Raw genomic sequence first — 27,122 nt, forward strand, 5'->3', positions numbered from 1 at the left:
ACCGTAGCCTATGCACGTGGCCTACGCTGCTGAGAACATTTATACTTGTGTGGTGGTGTGTCTGTGTCATTCTGCAGTTACACCTCCCAAACACTAGTTGGTGGTGGGGTTTCTGTGAACTGTTGTAAAGTTTAGTGGATTCAAATCACACCCAAAACACGCTTAAAACATGGCTTAATAGCGTTATATTATTTCTTATGTTATTGCGGCTAGCAGAGATTTCCTCTACTCATATGAAGCCACGGACAACAGCAACATTTAACAAAGGTAATGTTACAAACTTTGGCTCCATTACAGCTCATAAGGTTCACCAACAAAACAACTGTCCTTTTCCAAACACGTTTTCCAAACAAATATAACATGCTAACATTATTAGCACAAGCCTATGGCATTTTACATTGTATATATTAGCCTAGCAACTAGTGAAGAGTTCCTGTACTCATAGAGCCAGAATAAATCACACACAAGACTTGAAATGGAGGCGTTATTGTCTTCACAATCTATTGTTTCTTATCTCGTAAATTAAAGTAAATAAAAGCTTAGTGTCCACTGAGGGAAATTAAACAATAACTTAAAAAAATAAAACAATCACTATCCAGCCTTCAACACCACATTGGCACTGGAGTGATGAAAAACCTTAAGGACCACACTAGTATTTTTGCACAACCTAGTAAATCCTGTTTACAAATTACATTACTGACAATCATTTTCCAACTCATGCAAGTGTCATTTTAATTTAAATGTTTTTTTTCCCTACCTTCCAGGAGCTCATTGGTTTCAGTTCATTTTAGTGAGCAATCAAAATCAAGTAGCAGAGACTTGAAACTGGCTCAACACCTGCTAATGTATCATAATGAAACACATGTCTGCACTGGTCTTTGTTATAACTTCATTTTAGAGTTCTAATAAATGTGCTGACACATTTACTGCTCATTCATTCACTCTCCTGCCACCACTGCTCAGATGAGAGAAAATGAGTTGCCTTCAGCTCAAAGCAATGAGCGCAACGATAGAAAGAAAGTGCTGTGAGGACTTCTCAGTGTCTACTTGCTCTATATTGGTGAAGTTTGTTGGAAATGGGATGCAGCCCAAAAGTATTGCCAACTTTGTTGTTGATTAATATTTCACAGTAAATAGTCTACTTAAAGTCGAACAGGACAGGACTCGTTGTAGTCAATATGCAAATACAAGATTCTCTGTCTCAAGTATCAGGTATCTAAAAGGAAGGTATAAATGAAGTAGTGGAAGTAGGATTAGTGCATAAACAACACAGAGGTTCATATTGGGTATACAACTCCAAGTCCAAAAAACCATCCATGTTTAAAATGTGGAAAAAAAGAAACATTAAGCAATGATTTATAAATCTTTTTCGACCTATATTCAGCTATAGTCAATATATATTATATTGAATACAGTACAAAGACGAGATATTTAATGTTTCAACTGATAAACTCTTTGTTTTTTTGTACACACTCATAAGAGTTGGGACCAAGGTATGTTTACCACTGTGTTACATCACCTTTTATTTAGCAACACTCTAAGTGTTTGGGAACTTCGAAGTTTGAAAGTGAAATTTCTTTCTCAAGATTTACAAGCAGCCCCCACAAAATCTTCAAAGTTCAAAGACTGTCTGTGTGGAGTAACAGGCCAAAATCCCACCTGAACAGTGTGAGAGATTTGTTTCTTCATACAGGGAGCGCCTTGAAGCTGGCATTGCAAACAAAGGTTTCAAGTATTACATAAATTTCAGGTAGTTTTTGACATTTTTTCCTGTTTCATTCTACTTTATAGCTCATATTTTTATGAGCTGAAATGTTACAAATTCCTTTCTAGTGTAGTGTTATGAGTTGATACCATAACCCTAACCATTGAGTCACAAATTTGATGACTTTGGACTCGATTTCACAAAATCAAAACAGACTTGTAACTCCACCACCACCGACTTGTGACTTTTAAAACTTTTGACTTGAAAATACTTGATACCTCTCCTCAAACCCAAAGATAGAGAAGTATTTTAATTAAAAAGTGTGCCACAAATCAGTTAATATCCCTTCATTTGCTAAATCAGCCAACATTAACGCTGTTGATTCCCAGCAAGTGAACACTTAATTCCCCATCAAGTCAGATTGCATCAAAATCTGAAGTTGCAAAATGCACAGTAAGTCATAGCTAATATTAACATAGTTAGCAAGCTATTTAGCTTATATCCTTAGCTTATGTTAGCATCACAGCTAAGTACATTTTTACCAAAAATTTTTAACAACTTTGGTAAAAACTTTAAAATTTAAAAAGCACTCATATTTTTGGGAAATTTGACATTATATTTTTTAAAGAGTACATTATGACTTGTTAAGGACTCTTAAGTCAAAGTTTAGGACTCAGGGCTTGACTTGGGACTTGTCAGTCTTGATTTGGAACTTAACTTTGAACTTAAGTGCAAAGATTTAAGACTTACTTGTGACTTGCGCCACAGTGCTTGGTCCCACATCTGGTTAACTTCAGTGTCTGGCCTACATTTCATGTCAATAGCTGCATTGGAATTTTTTTTTTTTTTTTTTTTTCTGGGAAAAAAAATGTGACAAATACTTATTTCCAGCACTGTATTTGATTTGCAATTTCCACTGGATTTTTATTTTTATGCACATTTTAGACAGAAATCACAACTTTTTTGGAATTATGGTTGGGTATACTACCATTATTATGGGAAGCAAAATAAGCAATTTCAGCATCATTTGATAATAAGTAGATCGATTTATTGTATACAAATGCAGAAAATAAATAGCCTCATATTTTTTTTAAACATGAGGTCCTCTATCATAAGGATTTATTTTTAAAGATATATTCCCCTAGGACTCCGACAGTCTCAGGGTAGCCTGTATAAACCATGTTTGGAGCTAGCCCACTGACATTAATGCCAATCAGTATTCATGGGACAAGTACTCATGTCTTTGCTGTCAGAAAAATTTGCTGAGATACAAGAAACTCTCAAGAGCCATTAAAGCGTGACATTCACCAAAGAGTCGATATGTGACAGATTGATAAATGAACAAATTATCCACCTTCATCCACACTGGACTGTTGTCATAGTTAACCATCAAATATCAAAACATATCTATTTCATTCTGCTGGCTGTCTATAGCATCAAAGTCAAAGGGATATTGTAATTGGATGCTGATGTAGGCCAATATTAATCATCATTTTATTGTCAGGCTCAGCAGTGAAGTGGGCAGGGCTGCCCTGTTTGGTCCAAGATGGAGTATGCAGAGGAGAAAAGACCAATTTTCACGTCGTGAATGGAAAGTTCTCTAAAGCAGTTTGGAGTGATTTTTCATCAATCATGGCACATTCCTCCTGAGCTGGGAATTGGGGGGAAAAATGAGAGAGAGAGAGACAGCGAGGAAAAAGGGTTGGACCACTCTATTACCTGAGCGCACTTCACTGTGAATAATGATGTATGACATAAAAGCACTCAAGAGTTTCTTTAAAATGTTGCCAGCATTGATCTACAGCTTCAGTCATGGGATAACACACATTTAACATTTAGGACACCCCTGGGTGAGAAGAGGAAAACATCATGCAGCAGCTCCGCCTTTGGTTCATCAATAGAATAACAAAGATTAGAACTATTTTTCCAAAGATATTCTCTTTATTATATATTAAACAAAACCTCAAACATCTTTTCTCTCTGAAAGTGATTTGACATTATGGTCACGTCCTCTGACTCCCTCCACACCATTTCTTTTGACTTATTTGATAATATCAAAAAAAAAAAGAAAAAAAAAAGCCATATCTATGATGCAATGTCAAGCAAATCTGCTCATTTGTCTATCTCACAAAAATCTCCACAGTACAAGTTTTGATGTGTTTGCCATCAATATTTTATAAGTAGGCCCTTAGGATTTTTTTTGTCTGAACTTCACACTGGCTTTTTCCAAACCACCCAAGGTCAAATGCTCGCTTGTATCAAGGACGTTCTGCCTGAGAGAATCCGCCCAGACCACTGAAATAAACTGACATCTTGTGGCAGACTAACAAATTGTGTGAAAACATTAATATTCTGTCTGTTAGTTTCAGCGTGGGAAAAAATGCTAAGTGTGTCCAGCATTACATCTGTATATTGGCAGGTCAATGCGCTTGCACTGTGCTCCAAGGCTCTCTCACAGTTCTGTGGTTATGCAAAGCAACAGAGTGCGTGTGCACTCTGCAGCACAGTGGGTTCTGTACCTGCAGGTCTTTTAATGAATAATTGAATCATACACCATATATATTTCTCTGTTAATATGGAGAGAAAGAAGTTCTTACTGTTCTACTGCAACTTTAATTTTGTCATGACATAGTCAAGTGATAACCTGCAAGATAATCATTCATACATAACACAACAGAAGTCTCTAATGTAAATTGCTGATTACAATCACATCATTGTTAGGTGCATACATGACAGTCATTTACCTGAAATGTGCAGAGTAAAACAGCTGCCCATTACAATGACTTTTCTTCTAACATTCCGGCCTGTAATGTTAAAGATTGTATTCCATAAGTCGTTAATAAAAGCGTTTCCACATCAGTAGACTTTCAACATGCTAATGAGATTTAAATATTCACCCACTGACCTTCTGGCGTGCAACTACGCTGGTTCGAGGGCTCCCGCAATGTGTAATTGCTGTAATTCAAGGCCTGGCAGAGAGCTTCATGTCACAGCAATTATCATTTACCACTCGCATTAATATGCATTACTCATTCATTGTACAGTTGGTCAGTGTACCCTTTGCACTAAATGGTATACCACTTATACTGTATGTGAAAGGTTTGGAAAGTGCAGAAGAGACTGGAAATATATATACAAAAATGTGATTGCTCAGTCTGAATATACATATGTGTATTTGGATGCAAATATACTCTTTTCTTCATTGCATTAAATTAAATTGGTATAATTCAAGCAATTTTCTTTGAAATCAACAGATGAATATGATTCTATGTGATTATGATTCTCTTATGCTGTTTGAAATGATCTGCTTTGCTCTATTGTTTGTGAGTAACACAACAGGGTTTTGAATTGTGGCACCTTGAAGATGAAAGGAGATCACGGCACATATATAATTTAAAATGGCACTGGCAGATTTACCTCTCAGAATGTATAGTCATTTTTGGAACAATGGGTCCCTGATTTCAGAGTGAGGTAGTCAAAGGCATTTCTGTCCCTGGATTGACAAGTATTTCATCAGCTGTAGCTGGCTGCCTAATTAAACTAATGTCTCATGAGTTGATTGAAAGAATCAGAATCTTGCAAAAAGGCTACATGCATGATATTGTGCTAAATGACTTGAGGATGAAGCTGGATGTCTCAGAGGAAAAAGTCCGTATCATTACCAGCTGATGATCCATCAATGATCCTCTAGTTCTCATGTCACAGTGTGGGACTAGTTAATCATTTTATCATACAGAAACACTGACATGTACCTTAACTATCAGTGTCTGCACTCACTGTGTGCAGAGCAGATACAGGGCAGAGACAGAGCAGAGGAGAATAGTCTGAACTGAAGTTAGTTTTTAGTGTGCATGCGTGCATGATCCAAGATAGGTTGTATTCATGTTTCCTTTGTGTTTTAATTCAATAATTGTGGTTGGTTTTTGCATGTTGTCAAAAGATAAAATTATCTGACTGTTTTAGCCTTAATTGGCTCCTTAAATCTCCAACCAGTCAGGGGAGCACCACATGGAAGGCAATTTATAGCAGTTATTTGATTGTGTGCTCCAGTTGTTGTTTTAAATATTTTGTGGAGTAATGCGCCCTAATGTGCAGTGTTTCGTATGCAGTGATTTCAGTATCTGCAAAATGAAGTTTTACTGTGATTTTATTAGTGAATTTAAAGGGCCCCACAATTTTCCAAAGGCCTTAGTCTTTATTACATAAACCTTTGATGTTGCAAGAGAAAGAGCCTGCAGGATGGGGACTAACCAATGCTTTTCCAACAAGTAGATAATGCAGGTAATTTTGATTGGTGCTCTTGGAATCTTAGTGCCAGAATGTACTCCAGAATAAGTGGTCTCTATTCTACTGTCTGATCACAGTGGAAATTAAAAGTGTTAATAGCTGTTCAGAACGGCCACACTGGAAAGCAGAGTGAAAAGTTGCCCATTATAGAGAGGAGGGAGACGTTTGAAAATGTGCACCTTTCTTCCCATATTTAGACAGTCTCTCCTGTAAGACTTTCACAGCACTGCTCTGGGATGTTCACATTAAAGCTAACAGAAATAGTTGTGTGAAAAATGCAAAAGAGAGCTTGAAAGGGAAGTCCAAACTCTGGCTCCTTCTCAGCACTACACAGCTGGTCAGACAGTGTGATGTGGGTGTGAAGGTGGGTTAAAAAATTTAGAGAGGATCTGGATCTGTGTTGGATTTAGTGGCATCTGTCTATGAGGATACAGTCTGCAACCAACTAACCAACTTTTCCTGTGTGTTGAGCATGTAGGAAAACTATGGTGGCTGACGCGAAAATGCAAATGGCCCTCTATAGAGGAAGTGCTTGGTTTGTCCATTCTGGGCTAATGTAGAACGACATGGCAAAGTCAATGGAAGATGACCCGCTACATATGTAGATATGACGGCTCATTCTAAGGTAACAAAAACACAACAGTTCTTAGTTTCAGGTGATTATGAACTAATGAAAGCATAGTTATGAATATTATATTCCACTTCTGCCAATATATCCACTAAATCCTACAAACTAAACATTTAAACTTCATCAAACCCAGTAAAGAGCAGCACAGAGCTGATACCATTGCCTTAAATTCTGATATCACCAACTATTCAGTGGACAGGCTAGTCATCAACAGGGCTTGTATTGTAACCTGTATGTTTGTGTATGAGCCATGTTTTTGGGAAAGCTGCGATCACATGACCAATTCGCTTAATGCGTTAAGAAGGAAGTAGTCTGTGTGAGGAGACAGATTGGGGCAGTGGATGGGTCACAAAAACCTAAACCTAATCTACACAACTTTATTTGCCTAACCTTAAGAGGCCTGGCATTGTTTCTTTCACGCCCAAAGTAACTTTATGCTAGGTACGTAATGTCATTGGTAATTTGTTAGACATCATACAAACCACTGTATGAGCAACTGTCTTGCTGAGCTATGATCAGACAATCACTGTTTGAGGCTGGAGTTTAGCAGACGGCCGATACTTTTCTTTTTCACCCAGTGACACAAAGTTAACGTTTAACTAAGTGGTGTAAAGTGCAGAGTAGGGTAGAATTGCATGTTATTGGGTCAGATCAAGGCCAAATGGATAATCCGTAACAAAACTGAATCCAGGTAGGTGACCTACAGTTTAGATCGCAGACACAATATATTAAGGTGAAATCATTCACCTGAGACAACTGTCATAATTTCAGTAGTTTTGCTGAGTCAGTGTTGGCATGAGGTGAGGTACACTTTATTAATCCTAGAGGAAAACTGACTGGCATGAAGGACAATGAGACCCAGCAATGGAATGAATGCCAAATGCCAAATGTCTGACTTCATTGCTATTTGGGGAGATGGCACAATTCAGTCAAAACTGGAAGGCACATACTGTACTTGAACTAAAATATGATGGAAACGGAAGCAGATGTGTCAACTTTTGTTATTGTTGCTCTGCACATGCTTGTCTTCCAAATATTGCTGTCAGTTTATATTAATATTGGATATGGGCCACATCCAAGACTACATATGAGCAGCAATTAAGAGCTGTGCATAAATTGTAGAGCTGCAGTGTGGCTCTTGTGAACAGCAGGAATAGTAATTTACCCACAAGCCCTCTGGGGCTCCTTCTTCAACTGTTTTTGCCTTTCTCACTTAAGCAATATATTTTTATGCTAATGAAACTAAAGTAAACTAAAGTAATGGATTTGACATTATATTGATTTTGAGTTCAGGGCCAAAGCCATTCACACAAATCTAGTTTTACTATGAATCACCAGGTCTGAATACTGTGTAAAATAGAACACTGTCAACTTAATGAGGCAAATATCCAATAAAAAACTATGAGTTTTGGAGATGAATCACTTGATAGGTTTTAAAAACACAGTAACATTAAACATTAATTCTACTTTATGCTAATTATGATGATGAAAAACAACAATTTGGCATAAACTAATACTTTATATTGTAGAAGGCACAGTGAGTTTAACATCACAGATGGGCTAATGGCACTGGAGGCTGAGGTCGCGCTATAAAGAAAATGAATTCTTTGTATTTGTGTTTGATTGCCACTGAGAATTATTCTGCAGCGAGACCAGTTGGACACTTCCAGGTGTTATGATTCTTAATTGACCTTCAGACTGACTTTAAATCGAGTGATTTTTTTTAAAGTTGCCTGAGGCTAACTATGCATATTCTCTCATGTAAAATACAAAATAAAAACATTTAAAATGATTAGGAGATACCATACAATTGTCCATACATACATGTTGCATTGCCCTGTTTTCTGTCTCTCATATAGTATCATCATAAAGCATGTTTAAATCTAGAAAAGAAAAAAATGATGAAATGAAAAAATATATATATTTTTACTTTCACTGACGACTGCTACTCTGAGACAACTCATTTGTAAATATAAATAGATTTATTAAAAAGTGAAAACACTTTGATAAAGAGAATACAAAACTTTTAATGATGTTTCTGTTGAATGTTTAAAAATGCTTTACTGATGTTAAAAGAATATTTCACCCACAAAGTGTCCATTTGAATAACATTACTCACCCTGTGTTACGTTTTATCCCTAAAGAAAACTTGTTTTTTATTTATCTATTTATTTTCCCATGCCTCAACAGTGAATGGAAAATCCAAAAAAGGCAAACATTCTAAATGATTTGAAGTAAACGGGGTTGGTGTTAACATCTGTTTACAAACTATCACACAACTAGTGTAGTATAATCCAAGTCTCATCTATCCAGTTGTATGCTTGGTACCCTGAACATGCATTTTTGCTAAAACAAAACGATTTAAAACACAAACAGTCTCATGGACGGCCTGGAGACACTCAGGGTAGACTGAAGGTTTTTATATTGTAACGTTTTAGCAATGAATTTGGGAAGTACTGAGCACACGACTGGATAAATAGGACTTGTACCCCTTTTCCACCAAAATTTGTATTTGTATGCAGCTTTTATAAACACAGGAAAACCTACCAAAAATAGGCCATAGACTCTTTGCTTAGGCCAGTAGACTAGAGTCGTGTACACGGCTCTGCAGCAGACGACCATGCCTGTTTTTTTTTTGGTTTGTTTTGTTTCTTTTAACTGATATGTCACGTTCAATGTCACAGACAGTCCAGAAAACAGGTTAGTAAACAACAGAAAGCACCATGTAAGCTGGTGAAAATGTTACTGTGGTTACTTTTTTTTTCATTTATCTCTTACTAATTCAGTCTTTATTTCAAACTCGGTGCAAACTAATTTGGAACAATGGTAACGGTGCAAAGTGAAAGGGCAAACATTAATGCATTCACCTGGTGTTATATTTTCATCACTGCTAATCAGAGCCAGTCCCAATAAATACCTGTGACTGTTGCAGAGTCATTTGATCCAGGTGTAAACGCTGAATGTAACCTTTCCCATCACATACAAAAGCCAGATGCTACCAGGTGTTAATGTTTTTGTTTTGTTTTGTTTTTCTTCAGGTGGATATTAAGAATATTTACCTTTTTTGGATTCTCCATGAAGGCGTGAAAGGAAAACAAAGTTTTCTTCACAAATTCAAGCTTACATGCTGTGAGTTACTAACCTACAAATGGTCATTTTTTTAGGTTAAGGGTTCTTTTAACAGAAGAAAATCCCTCAAATATTTTACTATCCATTTTATATGATAAATGAGGAAATGTATACCTTAAAATGTCTGCTCTGTTACTGTGCACTTAGTTACCCTACAAAGTAACAAGGTTTCCATGTACAATTACAGATGGAATTTTGTTAGAAACTATGAGTATTAAATCATGTAGAAATGATTCATACAAATCATAAATATATTTTGTGAGTACCTAATTGGACAACAATGGTGGCCATAAGAGCATGATTGAAACATGTAACAATAAGCAGCCTTAATTAGGAAACAAGCCAAGACAACTTCATTGTACTGTGAAAAAAATGGATAAATAAAAATTAACATTTTAATTTCATTTACTTGTTAAATTTTTTTAAAAAATGGACTAAATAGATAACGCAAATTTTACTGAAGCAATTCATTATGGTGCTTTTTTTTTACTGCAGCACATCATTAGTTAGGTTGCTGCTCCCATAATGGATTGTATCAGTTTTTATTGTTTGCGTGAGCTTTTTAAATGAGCCTCAGTACATTTTATAATCACAGAAAATTTAAATGAAGTTCAATCTGGAGTTATTGTTTGAAATGCATTGTGTTTTTATGCATATCTGTGCACCCTTTTTTCTTGCAGTAGTGATAGCTCTGCTTTTATTCAAATGTGGGAGGAAAAAAAAGTTTGGCAATTGAGCATTTTAGCAATTATTCCAATAAATTTACTCTGTATGAGAAGTAAAGGATGAGTGAAAGGGGAGAGGCTGATTGTGCTTTGCCCTCTGCTTCATTCCTGTCAAGTTTAGCTGAAACTACCCTACTTTTTTTTCTAAATCTGTTTGGGTAATTTGGAATGTGAAAGCATGAAAGCAACATCAATAATCACTTATCTTTACAAAAGATCACATGTGAATGCACAATGTCTTTATTGTGTGAATCACTGCCATGTAACTGTAAATCATGCCGGTTTATCCAGCAGCAAATTCACAAATCCCAGAAAAATGAATTAAACCTAACAATAAACATGCTCTGCCCTTGGCAGCAGACATGAAAGGCTGTATTTCCATGCGTTTAACCTCTGCAGGGAACAAGAACATCAGTTTCCTCTTCGAAAAATGCTGGCCCTGACTGCCATCACTCCAAAACACAGTCTGAGTTAGTGTTATGAAAGGAGCTGATTTAATTGCAATTAATACATTTGTTAATGATGCCCTTTTTTTTATAGTGTCACCCAGTTTACAACTTTGCTCCAAGTTTGTCTTGTGTGTCTGGCCACTAATATACTCAAGAGTCACCACATTTTGAATGGTTTAGTAACCCCTCTGTGCTGCATCGGCAACAGGACTCAGCCAGTCTACTGTTATACTCAGTGTGGCAGAGTATCATCATTTTTAACGACAAACACTACCAGAGTCACAGTTATTGGTGGCTCAGGGTTTTGTGCCCTGCTTACAATGGTTTCTGACTGCCAAAAAGAAAGGAAATTATTGCTCAAAACCAATTCACTGAGGCAGAACTTCCTCCAATCTGTGTATGGCTGGAGTAAGGGTCTGCTATCCACAGTGAAGGAGGAAGGATTGTACATTGCCTTAAGAAAGTGCTGCCAGAGAGGCTCAGGGCTAAGCAGCAGTAGCCTTAGAACTAAGACCTACCGTGGGCTCTTCAAAGTCAACATTTGAATTATGCCTTCCTGTCTGACTCACACAATCATATCTCAGGCAAACTGCAGTTCTTCAGATTTCAGTGGATAGTGAAAATAGTCTTCTAAAGTTAGTCTTACCTACAGAACACTGCCAAACATCCCAGACATTACATCTCTGAACTTGAGACGATTCTCTGCCCAAACCTGATTGGGCCGAACCCCACTTGTCGGGTTCAGGCCGGGCACGGCTGTCATTTGTGAAAATTCCCCCTGGGCTTGAGTCTGGTTGGGTTTGCACCAGTTTCCCTTTTTTGTTTGTTTGTTTGTTAATTTGTTTAATGCAGACCTCATAGTTTGTGTGTGGTACTGTCAGGGGTATTGTCTAGGGTCTGGCTTGGAAAGAAGCTATGTGTGTTCATAAAGGGTCAGGCCTGATTTTGGGCCCAATCATAGCTCTACTCTGAACCCAATAAGGTGGATAATTGGTAATATACACCGATCAGCCAAAACATTAAAGCCACTAACAGGTGAAGAGAATAACTTTGATTATTGTGTTCCAATGCATTGTTCTGCTGGGAAACCTTTGGTTCTGGCTTTCATGTGGATACCACCTGACATGTTCCACCCACTCAAACACTGTTGCAGACCAAGTACCCCCCCTCATGGCAACAGTATTCCCCAATGGCAGTGCGCCCCCAGCAGAAAGTGCACCATGCCACACTGCAAACGTCACTCAGGAATGGCCCAAGAAAAGGGGCAAAGACCTCAAAGTGTCAACCTGGCCTCCAAATTCCCCAGATCCCAGTCTGAATGAGCACCTGTGGCACGTGCCATAAACCCACCTCACAACCCACTGGACTAAATGGATCTGCTGCCAACGCACTGGTGCCAGACACCGCAGGACACTCCCAGAGATCCTGTGTCCATGCCTCAACAGGTCAGCGCCAAGTCCAATCCAAGGAGGATCCACCTTGGATTAGGGGTACGTTTAGGGTATTGGCACATCACAAGAATCCTTGAGCAGATTGGGACCTGGGAAGTTTAGAAGCCAGGTTGACACCTTGAGCTTTTTGCTATGCTCCACAGGCCATTTCTGAACAGGTTTTGTAGTGTGGCATGCTGCTTTTTTTTTCTGCTGGGGGTCAAATGCCACTGGGGAGTACTGTTGCCATGAGGGGGGGTACTTGGTGTGCAACAGTGTTTGAGTGGGTGGAACATGTCAGGTGGTATCCACATGAATGCCAGAACCAAAGGTTTCCTAGCAGAACAATGCATTGGAACAAAACAATCAAAGTTATTCACTTCACCTGTCAGTGGTTTTAATGTTTTGGCTGATCGGTGTATATATCATACAGTCAGACTGGTTTATGTTTGTAAGTCATAAAAATTGGTAATTTTATATTATATCCTAGGACAGGTTTTTATTTTGTAAGATAGATATTTGGTCATTTATATTATATATTTACATGAGTCATGTTTGTGTAGTCTCGCTCACCAGACCTTTCTCAAGAAAAGAAAGGTGTGGCTGGGCCGACTCTCACTTTAAGATTGGAGAAAAAAAACGCCCCGGCTGCTTGTATTTCTTTCAACCAATCACAATCGTTCTTGGCGGTGCCACAGCAACGGTGCGCTTGCAAAAATATTGCCAGGGGGAAACAGGTTTTGGTGTAACACGCCCACAAAAATATCACCTACAGGACACGAACCATGGCAGAAAAATGGCTACATCCCCGCAAGATCAAACACCACAAAAGTTAGTAAAGGATGTCTTGAAAAATGCAACCGGAGGTGGTAGGGCGGGACTTCAGCGGGTGGCTCGTTCCGCCCAATGAGAGGTTGATCTATGCAGCGAACTTCCGCCCACTCAGACTATGTTTGTGTGACAAAGTTAAATGGTAATCAAAGTTGTATACTTAGAAAAGCCTAAGGCATAGGTTTATCTATATAGGGAAGCTGCCTGTTTCATTTCACTCAATGACCTATGGAGAAGGGGTGGGATTTAATAAATTGATACTTTTATGATGTGTAAATCAAAGTAACTATGCATTGACAAGTGCTTTTACGTAATGCATTTCATTATTTGTAAATATTACTGTATTGCTGTCTGTCTGTTTGTATGTTAATGTATTTAATAAAATGATTGAAATAAATTTGAAATATCAATAACAATATCAATACCAATATGAAGCCACTCACAAATTTTGCAGTTTTTTGCATATAGCGTCATGTGGCCAACTTGAGAACATTCTGCTGCCACCCTCTCTGATACCTAAACAACAGAATAGGCCCATTTGCACTGACTTTGAAAACAACTTGGATGACCGGCCCCAAAATGACGTATATTGCTGTTCTAATGGTTGCATTTTTAACAAGTTCTTAATATCATAAAATGGTTGTAGTTCTCATTGTAAACTACTCGGTTAGGTTTGGGCAACAAGGCTATGCGGTTAAAACATTAGCCTATGGTAATAAATAAGTAAATTTGTGACTAATGTAATGAGTGACACATTGCATTACAATACAAGCGAAGGGGAAAGAAAGTACTCTCCAATCTTTTAAGCGGTTACGTCTCTGACCAGATTTGTTTACATCATGTTACAGAAGTGCATTTTTAACAGAGTCAGTGTGGACAGAGAGCGACACTTGCTTGGTGTTTAGACATGGTATAAAATTCATATGAGGCATGCATGTCCCATAAACAGATTTTTAAAAAAGTGTGCACAATGCACCTGCCACATGACAATGGTAGAGAAGACGCACAGCCAAGACACCAGTGTGTGTTTTTGGTGTTGAGATGTATATGACATATGACAAATGAGTTTAGCAAGATGATTTTGAAGTATTCCAAATGTAATCTTTAGTATTCAGAATATGTAACTTAGTTTGAATAATCTAATGCAAAATGTTACAAATTATATTTTAGGGCATGTTCAGTAATCTGTAGTGGAATATGTTTAAGTAGTAGTCATCCCAACACTGAGAGTCAGCCTCTGTTTTTTCAGTGAAAAAAAAACAGAATTTTCAAAACCTCACCTTTTCAATAACTAGTAAAAAAGCTGACCATTTATTTTGAAATTAAAATGTAGGGTATAATAATGTCAACGACATTAAAGTAAACATTAAAGTAAAATAATCACAGAACTCTAGTTTATTTTATAAATGTTTTCACCCCACAGTGCCACTTGAATGTACCACTGAATACTGTAGAGCCTTTGTTACAAGAACCAGAAACTGTGCAGTAATGCCTCACTGAAGAAAAGAGCTATTAGAGAAGTGGATATCAGGGATATATGGCTCATCATTATTCCCATGCTATATTACACTAAGGCCCCTAAACTCCCAGTGCCCATCCCCAGAGAACAGTCCTAATACCTCCTCTTCCACAGTCCCTTGACCACAATAATAATGGGTAGCATTTTACCACACAGCATTCTCCAGACTGCAGTTCTTTCAGAATGACTTCCAGTGCTGACTTTACAAGCATTCAAAACACAGACAACCTCTCATTTATCTGTCATAAAACATTTTTTGGACAATAGCAATTAAGATTAGGTGGTTTTTATCCAGAGAGAGGCTTTCAAAAGAGGCTCTTTCCAAGGCTTGAAATGTTCTTTGTCTCTCTTTGTCGCTCTCCACATCTGCCCTCTCCTTTTCTTACACACTTCTTAACTTCGACAGTCATAAGGATGTACTGTAATTGGAGATAAACAGCATTTATCTTCTCTATTGTCCCCGAATAACCCTCTGGCCCATCTCAGGTTTATTAGCCTCTTTATTGCAGGAGTGTGAGAGTACAGTACTTGACATATTCATCTTCCTAGTAATCTTTTATACTGCATTTATAATGATACCACCCCTTGGAAAATGAACTTTTATTCATACCAGCAATTAAGATCTTGTGCAGTTTGTCTTGGCCACCGGGGAATGAAACAACCTGAGGAATCACTCTGCTAATGATGGCCTGTCAACGATGCAGCTGTCTGGAATAAATCGTCAAGATCCCCTCATAAACAGCTATTCCCCCAACATCCAGCACACACAGACACATGCAAACACACGCACACACTTTGTCAAAGTTTGTTGTGCTGCCAACTTTGTACACAAGTTCCTTTTCAAGATGACGGAAGGACCAGACCAAACTGTATTTTTATTTTACTGCAATACCGATGTGAACCATTCACAAAGTATTTAACAACTGACTATTCTCTAAGCCACACTTCCTGCAGTTGCTTTTGCTACACTTGTCAAAATTTCCATTTCAGTAAAGCACAATGTGTGATAACAGTGGCAGAATTACTACCCAAAATTGGCAGCATTTTTGAGCAATGGGTTCATGATTTCACACAGAGTAAACACAAACAAACAAAAATAACTTAATATATAAAAAGCAGGCTTCCCATTACTAGCTGACATCCATGGATTTTATTGACTGAAATGACTGTTGCTATATTTTACCAGCTTTACCTGGCTAGAGAAAGCTAAAACTAAAAGATGTAGCAAGTAAAGCCCAGTTCAGATCAAATATTCACGAGACAAGTTGAAACTGGCGACAATGTGAGCAGACAAGATGGTGTATCATCTCTATTGCAACAACTGTCTATTGTCCTTTCTGATTTCCAGCTTTTCAGTCTTATTCTGTGGCTAAGTATAAAAAATACATATGAGGATAGTGATAGTGAGATATGAAATGACTAAAACATAAACACAATGACCTGAGCCTCAGATGGAGTATATTCCTAATGAATCAGTCACAATAATTTAAAGCCACAGTGTGTAGGAATTTCTCCCATCTAACATTGAAATCATATATTGTATTCAAACAGATGTTTGTTTCAAACACGTATTGCAACAGCTGTAGCCGCTGTGTACCAAAAAGCTATGATAACACTGATGAAACCATGTCATCCGATACTACATGGAGTATTCATTCAGGCTCCTACACAGACACACGTGACGCAAGTTGACAAACCCCCTCCTCACCATGCTGGCTGTGTTTACAACGTAGGACTGTTGGGGCGGGTGTAAATTGAAACAAACCAATCACGTCTTGTCCTTTGACAATTGACAAGTGGCTCAACCTCACACACCTCATCCCTCTCCTCGCATTACTGCGCCACTAACAGCTGTTAGTGGCCAGCGGCACTACTGCCGCGTAACAAAGTCCCACTCTTTGAGCATAATGCAGGATCATGTATTATGCAGCATCACGGGAGACGGAATCCTCGTCGCGAAGAAAGTGCAAAAGGGAATCAAAAAGGCAGCGTGACCGGCGAATTAAAAAAACAAGGGTCAGCATTGGGGTAGCCTTTCCCAGGTGGAGAGAGCTGCTGAAGGAGAAAGGTAATACAATCACAGGCCAGCGGCTAACAGCGGCTAACAGGTAACAGCGGCGCAGTGATGCAAGGAGAGGGATGAGGCTGTTAGCGACTGGCCGCTAACAGCGGCTAACAGCCAACAGTGGCGCTGGCCTGTGATTGCATTACCATTCTCCCTCAGCAGCTCTCTCTACCTGGGAAAGGCTACCCCGATGTGGGCCGTCGTTTTTTTAATTTGGCGGTCACGCTGCCTTTTCTATTCCCTTTTGCGCTTTCTTGGCGACAAGGATTCTGTCTCCCGTGATGCTGCATATGCATGATCCTGCATTATGCTCAAAGAGTGGGACTTTATTCAAATTTGCCGGGGTAGTAGCGAAGCGCCTCTTGCTCCTCTCCTTCGGCTCCTCAGTCACGCAGTGCTAGCCTGGCTCTCAACGAAAACGCCAAAGGCGGTGCTGTATGTCCCTTGCTGGCGGATGTATTCTCAAGATGGCGAAACGTAATGGAACCACACAGACGACTTACCCGCACAATGTACAAACAAATCCAAAATTCTCCTTTTACGAGAATAAGTCAGATTATTGGTGGAGGTAATAGTACACCAATGATGACATATTTATGAATGCAGACATCAATTTTTGCCAATAAACAACTGAAAATGTTACACAATGTCCCTTTAAATATCAGTGCCAATCAATGAGACGGACCAGTTCACACCACTGCATCTTTTTCCTGCAGTATTCTAATTTGTTCATCTCGTTGCAAATCTTTGGTCTGAGCTGGGCTTTAAAGAGTCGTATGCACCTATATGATATAATGTGAAAGACAAAGATGATCTGCATATTCCAAGCAATCAGTAATGAACCTCAACGAGCAGCATTGTTCCAGTATTATGGGGTAGGGCTGGTTAACTGTACGGTATACAGAAAAAGACTACTAATTAAAATGTTATTTGTACTGACATAACCCTCAAATGGTTTGTTTGCTTACCACAATAGATAATAGTAGTGTCCACCTTTTTCATGGTAGACATTTTGACAAAAGCAGAGTTGGAATTAATGACATTAACAACAACTGTGAGTTCAGTTTCAGAGTTTGGTCATGTACATGCCAGTTCACTGAGGCTTCATGCAACACTTAAAGAAACAGTCATCTTCAGTGTTAGTGATTCCACGTCCCTTTCTTGCTATAACAATCAAAATGTCTGCCGTGAAAAAGGCCTGACAGCTATGCTGCTGTTTGCATTTTCAAATAATATTCTTCACTTTTACAAGAGATAAGAATATGAGGAGGAATTGGGAAAAAGCAACTCTATCTAACACAATTTGGCTAGAATGTAAACTTCTTGTTTGATATTTTGCTAATGTGATCTGCAATCCTACAAAAGAAAGTAGTTAAGCTACTACTGTAGTTAGATTAGTATGCTAGTTAGCTTCCATTACAGCAGACAAATCATATTATACATTTCTTACACTTTGGGTCTTGAAATGTTGGTTTGTGAAGCCCCCAAACTCTGTAAAAACACTCAGTTTAACTCTTACTATGGCTCTGTGCACACTGTTTTAGCATGTGTAAAAAATAAGGCTTCAAAGGTTTGCTGTGCCCAGTTGTGGTTGCGAAGCTCTCATTGGACTATGGTTTGGGGATTAGCCAACAGTGTGTTCCTTTGAGATATTTTGCTTTGCCACAATTTTGAGTGCAGAAATGTGTTCATGCTGACAAGTATGGCAAAATGCAGTGCACTATGGGTACCTGGATGGTGTACTCACAATGGTTGAAAAATGTAAGTGTTGAATGTTGGACACTTCTTACCCTCAATACTCACCATCTTGGTTACGTAGCAGAAGAGGAGGAACCAAACAACTTGTAAAGTGGTGCCAGGGAAGCTGCAGCAGCTGAACAAGCAAACAAGCTGGTAGATATTTTTGCTGGGTGAAAATCACAGTCAAATGCTGTTTGGTTGCAATTTTCCATTAAAAAGAAATAGTCATGTGCTGCAGTTGTCAGTTCCAGTAAGTGCAGTACCTTGTCTAAGTTCTCGGACTGCGCAAATAAATAGATACTCTATGTACACAGAGAAGCTTTCTAACATACGTATCAGAATTGAAACACAGAATTTGTTTATTTCTGTATATGTTCAAAGCATCTAGCAAATTCTCCTACTAGGGCAAGAGAGCACCCAGCAGCCATAAACCAGGTAATTAACATAATTTACATGATTAAGGACAGCCTGGTGTGTAATCTCCTGATAGCCATTTCCAATGGCGACAGATAACAGGGTTGGCCCATTAAAGATATCACACACAGTGACCACATTATATTTAAAAAAGCAGCGAGTTTAGTTAATTCAACCAGAATTGATACATTTTCTCAGTTTTCATTTCAAATGATCTGAAAAGTAGTAGTTTCAATGTCAGAGGATGCAAAATAATTTAAGACTTCATTTCTCTCCCTGAACAATATCATATGTCAACTCTGATGCCATTTACTCCCATCAGATCTGTTTTGTGATTGTTAACCAAGACCATCCATCTCACACTCATCTCAGCAGCCTTATTAGTCCTTAATTCAGAAAATTTGAAATGTTTAATATCCCAAGATGGATTGTAATGTAGCTTTGTCAGATTCAATTTCACTGATCATATTTAACCTTCGGCCTGCAACTCACTCACAGGTTTGAAGACTGCACTACCATTATCAATTGTTCAACCCATTTTCAGAGGCCTCTCGAAATGAAGGCTCTAATAATTTCTCTCTGCTCTTGTGGACTGAATGGAAATTTCTCATTTGTCATGATTCAGGATGAGTAGTTTCGAGAGGCAGCCCTGTTATCCTCCAGCTTCAGACAAGTTTCTACATTTGTGCTCACTTTCATTGTTCAGTAGCACAAATGGTTGTTGCATTATAGGCAATAAGTACAGCACAGAATGCCCTTTTCCCTTCATTTTATGAAGGAATTTTAAGTGTTTCTGCTAACACATATTGTGTATACTTTGTGTACCTATTCACTGTTGTTTTAAAATAGAATGCAGATCATCTAGTTTTGAGTTTTGAGAGCTGGTTGTAGACCAGTGTGTGATTGGGGAATGGGGTAGTGTAGGGTACTTCTAAACTGCCCTTGAGCAAGGCTCTGAGCTCACAGAAAGTACAATTCATTGGCTATAGCCAGTATCCCCTGGCATTGCACTCAAGTCAGAGGATGCAAATGCAGGAAGTCAACTCTCCCTCATACAATGGTTTGTATGACGTCCTACAAATAAGCGCACCACAAATTATGTTACATACTCAACGTGAAGTTTCAGAGTTTAGGTTTAGGTGAGCAAAGTTACTGTGGTTTGGTCTAAGAAAAGAGACATAGTGAGGACGTACCTAACAATGACTTTAAGGGGCTGTCCACACCAACGCAGGTATTTATAAAACCGTGACTCTTTGCTCATGGTTTGGCCTTTCATCCACATGTAACCGCAGTTTTGGGCCCCTGTAACCGGAGTTATTTGTAACCGGAGTCCAGGGTGAACTTTTTGGAAAAGTCCGGTGTCAGCAGTCATGTGTGGACAGGATAACCACAGTTATTTTGTCTTGTCTCCATTGTATGACATCACAGTGTGCGACGTAAACAGAAAACAGCTGTGTTATTACCCGATCCAGTGTGTGCGAGAGACGATTTGAGGATGGACCTAAACAAAATACTGCTGTTATTTAGCAGCATATCAGCACTTTGTGGCTGTATCATACAACTAACGCCACTCAGTGACATGATGACACAGTGATTCTCATGGAGCTGCTGAGGAATCAGAATTTTCATGGCATGTGTATTACATTGCTTGATAGTGGAATTTGCAGTGTCATGTGGACAGAGGTATTTTTATTACACCGCTCGTATGGACGCAGATTTTTTAAAAACTGGAGGGCAAAAAAGTTCGGTTTTAAAGGGCCAGTGTGTAATATTTGGCATGGTTTATTGTCAATCTGCATCTGAATCTGAATATTCTACCCATTAATATGTTTATACAAGCATATAATCGCTATAAAATAAAATCTGTTTGGTTTTCATAGCCTTATAATTATGCTTTTAGATATATAGCAAGGTCACCATCTTGCGCCGCCATGTATGTACGGCAGACCGAGCGGACCATCCAGCCAGCCAGAGAACGCGTTTCGCGTGTATAAATGAACCAACGAAGACAGCGGAAGGAAGGAAGGAGGAGGAGGAAACAGCAGAGAGTGTTAGTAATTCGTCGATAGAGAGAGTAGTGAAAAGTTTTTTTTAGTTATAAAGTTTGCGAATGGACCACACTTACCACGCAACAGGAGAGAATGAACCCGAACCGTCATCTGCGAGGAAAAGAAGACGCAGCTTCACTCCTTGTGATGCACTCTCTGCGGCGCTTTTCCTCCTGATGATATATCTCCCTAACGATGGAAGCACCAAATCCCATTCTGTGCATTCAGCCTCTCTTCTCGCCCGCTCAGCATCAAACACATGGAGTTCCTCATCTGTATGCTCTGGCTCAAACAGGTATGGCTCTGGATCTGTGTCCGCTACAAGAAACTCTTCAAAATCGCGTTCAAAGTCGTCCATTGCAGCTACTATAGTCCGGAGATATCGCTAGGCTAAATAAACAGCTGAGCTGTGTTTACCAGCTACGCTGTCAGTCAGTGTGCAGGCTGGAAGTTGGTGGAGCAGAGAGGGGAGGGGGGTCCCCACTCGGTATGGTAAACGAGTATGTGTGTATGAAGTGTGTCTGTTACGCTAGAAGAGTCAGAGTTTGGGACGGAGTCTTTTACACCCTGGGGTGTTACCGGAGTTTTTGGAGTGCTCAAATAAACGGGCCTTTTTCCCGAACGCTACTCTGGTCTCCTGCTCGTGAGGGATTCATTACAATATCGTAACATGGCTTAGATTTCTAAATAAACATTGACCTCATCGCTAGATAGACCTACTCCTGAAAAACTCATGCGCAAGGCTTTTTGTCCCTACGAGGCCACTGTCATTTACCCGACGGGAGGGGTGAGCGAGTGAGCCCTGCAATCTAGAATTTGACCACTGATGTCACTGTTTTCAACCCATTTTACACACTGGCCCTTTAAAGATACCCATGCTCGTGTGGACTAGGCCAAAGTTCACTCAAGGTTTACACAGTTCCGAAGACCAGTCTCCTGGGGAAAGTCGGGGGGTGGGGGGGGGAGTCCTGTGGTTTTTTTAATCCATCCAGGTCTCCAATCAACCTTCTGATGGACCTGCTTCCTTTTTTGTTTTTCACCTCCACCAGCACATTGGTCACATGACTGCAATCTTACCAAATGTGGATATGGATATGTGGATTATACACAAATCACTGGCTCAAGATTAGCTAGGAAATTATGAATTTTGGTGCATTTTGAGGAAAAAATACAAACAGTTTATGAGACCAGCCTGAGGAAGTAGTGTACTGTTTATGTAGCAATGCAGATATGTCCTCATAGAACAGTTTATATATCTTACAAAAATGTACATACAATAGTTTGTATGATCTAACGAGTTAGCGCCGCACAAATGACATTACTGTACGTACTTAACATTAAGTATGTCACATTTAGGTATGTAATGTTATATTGTTTGGGTTAAGAAAAAGAAACACTGATGGCATCTTTGGATTTAGACAACAAAACATACGTAGGTTAGGTTCAAGAAAACACAGTGAGGACAAACCTTAAAATAACTCAAAAGTTACATGGTTTCACGTGGCTCTTCTGGTTGCCTGGGATAAAGTGTGTTTGTTTGATCCATCCACCACCCCAGCCTAAGTCCTTATGCAGCCTTTCGATCTTTATATCACTTCCTTAATTATTCCTGTCAGTACATAGGTCACATGATCACAGTAATCCAGATTACGTGGTTTATACCTGATTATTGGTTCATGATAACATAGGTATATCAATTCTGGTGCATTGCTTCTTCCAGGTAAATGTAAAAACTGTGCATGAGAATAGCTTGATGCAGAGAGTTAAAGTTGATTTGAAGGTTGGGTGGTGGATGTGCATGATGTGCATCCAGCCTTCATGCAGGAGACTGGAGTTTGAGTTAATGTTTGCTGAATGTGATGATCTGAATGGGTGAGGAAGCCCATTTGAAGATGGTCATTGTAACCCTACTTAACGTGTGCTTTGCTAAGTTTACAGGTATATCCAATGTCTAAGTTCAATGAGGAGACTGGCATAAAATGAGGCAGTGAAGTACGCAATGACATAACCCAACAACCGGATATGTTTAGGTTTAACTGTAATGTATTTCTGTTCTTTTTCCTGTCTTATTTCTTTTCAGTTAGAAATTATTTCCTTTTAAGTTAGAACAACAGTCTTCCTTGTGTTACTGAATTTACACCTCTACAATGGACATTTTGTTGCAGAAATGTTAAATTTGTACACCTTACGCCGAGCATGAAACAGAATTGCACCTTAAAGAGGCCAAATCTCAACTGGAGAATGATACAAAATTCCTATAACAAACTAATGTATAGTCAAGTTTTACAGAAAGCCTGATATAGCTAACAAAATTATTCAAGGTGGCAACCAAATTTAGTTTAGTTTTAGTGCAATAAGCTTCAAACCCAGTGTACTTTAACCACAGTTGTTTAAATGTTGAGCGCCAAAAAAAAAAAAACAATAACAGCAATCATTTGAAAGAAAACACCCCCTGAGATCTCGGTATAAGGCAAGAAAAATTAAAGTCTTTGTAATAGTTCAACCTTGTTTCAAAAGTTTTGAGAGTTTTTAGAGTGTACTCAAGTTCCTACCACCACCCTTATCAAGGAACTGTCTGTCATGGCTCCCAAGGAGATGAAGAAGATGAAGAAAGCTGAATCCGATCAGTAGTGAAGATGAAGACTGAGGATGATGATGGTGAAGATCTGGTGAGAAGATGGAGATGATGAAGATGAAGACCAGGAAGCAGTGGGACAATGCCGACTCAAGCAACACAGTTCTGTCTGTAGTGCAGTCTCAACAAAAACCAGCCTGCCCAAAACATGCAGAGCAATCATTCAGTTATCCATATTTATCCACAGTTCAGTTGAATTTATTCTCAGGCAATCATCAACACATACTACAGTGCAAATCTCATTAACTATACATATTACTATCATTGCACTTACATGTTTTAGCTTAAAGGGGCAAAAAGCGAAATCGTTTCACCGCTAGGTTTGCTGTTGTGCACTGCCTGTAGACCAAAACAAAGTGTGTCATGAGCCACTCCTCCCTCTACCTCTGCTCTCCAACAGAGGCTGCCATCAGCTACTGGAGTAACTTACAGCTATGGAGCGCTTCTATCATCTCTTCTAGTCACTGAGCCTCGCCTCCATTTCAGCAAATATATTACAAAAATGTAGCCTCGTGGGGAGGCTACATACAATGCTAACTGAAAATGTTAGCCGGGCTGCCGGGCTAACTTACTCACTTAACACAACCGTAATGCCTGACCCATTGATGGGACCGAGCCGCTAATAACTCAAGCTCCAGACATTAACCCATCCCGGTGTTTCCTCCGCAGCCTCCACTTCACCCAGCTTCACTCAGCTGCCCGATATACCCGCTGCTTCTTCCCACTTTAACCTGAATAACAAACCAGGGCTCGGTGCTCCGGTTGGATCCAAACAGAGAGCCGGGGCTAGTTGGGAAGCTAGCGGAAGCTAACTGGCTGTGCTCCCCTCCGGTCATGCTGCGGCTAACACCTCGCCAGCTGCTCCCAACTAGCTCCGGATTGTTATTGAGGTTAAAGTGGGAGAGGAGGCGGATCCCTGGGGCAGCTGAGTGAAGTGGAGCCTGAGGAGGAAGCACCAGTTAGCCCCAGTTTCGTTCCGCTCTCTGCCATTTCATTTCGAAAATACGCGCTGCCATTGCTCACCGGCTGTAGCCTTTTATAGGGAGGGAGGGCCAAGGGCTCTGGGGGGGGAATTCAAATGAACGTACATGAACACGCAGCCGGACCGGCTTGTAAACAATGGGCTGGAGATCAACACAGAGAGAGGGTGTGTATACTCCAGATGAAATTACACCTCTAGTTCTTCACATAGCAATTTTTTAATTCCATCAATCTAGAAATGATGAATTTCGCTTCTTGCTCCTTTAAACATTAATCCTGTCTGTTCACCTTATAGACCAGCCTATTCTGAACATAACAGCCACAACCACCGAACACAAAACACATAAACATTGACCGTTTCTGCCCATAGCTCAATTAACAACAGTAACTTCATATTTTAAGATTATTAGCTCATACTGACTGTTTTTTTTTTTTACACACAATAAAGCAACAAGTTCTCAAGTTTAGCAATTACTCTCAAGGTTAGCAACAACTCAATGTTAGCAACAAGCAAAATGCTAATCGCTCAGCTAGCAGTTAGCTTACCGGAATATTCGATACACACGCCATTTGGACGAGGTCAGCAGCTCCGCGGCGGTTGTAAACTCCTCTTTTAGCTTCCAAAGGATCCTTCCTGATTTATTATCACTAGTTTTCTATTTAATCAAATCGGCTAGGCCGTTCAACCTTCGAGCAACGAGCAGCCTGCTGATGCTGCTGTCTTGCTTGTGTGTGTCTTTCTCTGAGTAAAAAACGTCACACGCACCCTTACCTCCCTCTCTCAGTTACATCACTAGGGGGTGCTATTTGACCATGATTACTGAGGGAAGTATTTATTCTAATACTGTCACCTGTCTGATGACTTTGTTTTCATAATGTCTGTTCAGAATACCAGGCTACATCATGTTTGTAGTTCATCCATGTCAATCATCCATGTGTTTGTGTTGTAGCTGTTAGCTATCCGTTGTAATAGTTAATCTGCGGAAGCCTTCTGGCATTTTTGATGTAGCTTAAAGAACATTATCACCAACTTCTGGACTGGAGCTGAATCACCTCTGATTTGAATGGAACCCGGGAAAAGAAGAAACAATCGTAATCAGATTTAAGATCTGTCCAATGAAGGCGCTTGTGGCTGAGTGTAGTATAAATATATACAGACTCTACATTCAGTGAATGCAGAGTCTGTAGGCAAACCCCGGAGATCTTACCTCCAGAAGAAGAGTGGAAGAGCCCTGGTTTCCGGTTGTAGGCTGTTTGTAGTCGACGTGATATTGACCAATCACGTTTCAGCCAGCTGCAGTTGTTGCCAGGTTAAATGCTCTGTGCAGTGAACTAACGAGGCGGAACATAACTGGTGTCACTGCAAACTCTGAATCTATTGCAATGGTTCAGCATATTTACTTATACAAACAGAAATTCGCCTCCTCTGCCCAAATCAAACCGGAATGCCAAAAAATCAGGGGTCTGCCCCCAGAGGCTGTATTGCCGTCTGCCGAAGTCAGACGCCGAATACAGCCAATGGGTTCCCAGAATGGGCTGAGTGTAACTGAAAATGCATTACATTGCATCTGGTTTATCTGGTTCTTTGCTTCATGTCTTAGTATGTTGCACTAGGGAAACTCCTGTCGTTGGAGTCCCAGGATGGCGTGTCAGTTTACGCTCAGTACATGCATCTTGTCATTCCAAAATGCACTTTCATTTTCAAAGGAAATGTACAGTTTCTGCTTGTTAGATGCATACAGTCATTTTCAAGATACACTATCGACATTGGTAAAACACGTTGTTTTTATGTTTATTTCCTTGCAACAATGGCATGTGGTTTGGTTTGGGAAAAAAACATCATGGTTTGGCGTAAAACTCAAATGGGAAGTGAACAGCGGGCTCCCGGGTGAAGGTCCAGGGTTTGTTGGAACCATCCACCTCCCCTCCTGCCTGCCCTGTAGGGACTCTCCAGCTTTTTATATTATGTTGTTGCCAGCTGCATTACAAGCTGACGCCGCACAGCAGCATATCATATCTTTGCAAAAGGTGCCTTTGTGTGATGGTATCTGATGCCAAAACCACTGTCAAAGCATCAGTATTTGATGAGTTAGGAATGAGAGCGTGCTTACTGCCATGTGCCTACATTGTGGAAAGAAATTATTTTTCATGTCAAAAAAAAAAAACGATAACACATTGTCACTGAACATAATCAGCATCACCCAGAATCAATGTTCTGTCTGGTGATAGGGTGGAATCATAGGTAAGGTTCTAGGCACGTCATGTGTGAATTATCATGGTGCAGATGCAAATGCATCTTGTTAACGTTATAATTAAATTCTAAAAATAAAAAAAATATTGAATAGGTTTACAGCTACAGGACAACTGCAGAGAATGACCTGATATCAGTGGTCACAGTGCATATTATGGTTCCTCAACTGTTGAGCAAAGTGTGTTCAAACTATAGGAGTCGACTTACTTGCTAGGCGATGTTAACAACGGATAGGAAACTAAGGAATGATTTATAAAGCAATGAAATTGTGTGGGCTGAGTATTA

The sequence above is a fragment of the Epinephelus fuscoguttatus genome, linkage group LG2 (assembly GCF_011397635.1).
Source record: "Epinephelus fuscoguttatus linkage group LG2, E.fuscoguttatus.final_Chr_v1".
Classification (NCBI taxonomy): domain Eukaryota; kingdom Metazoa; phylum Chordata; class Actinopteri; order Perciformes; family Serranidae; genus Epinephelus; species Epinephelus fuscoguttatus.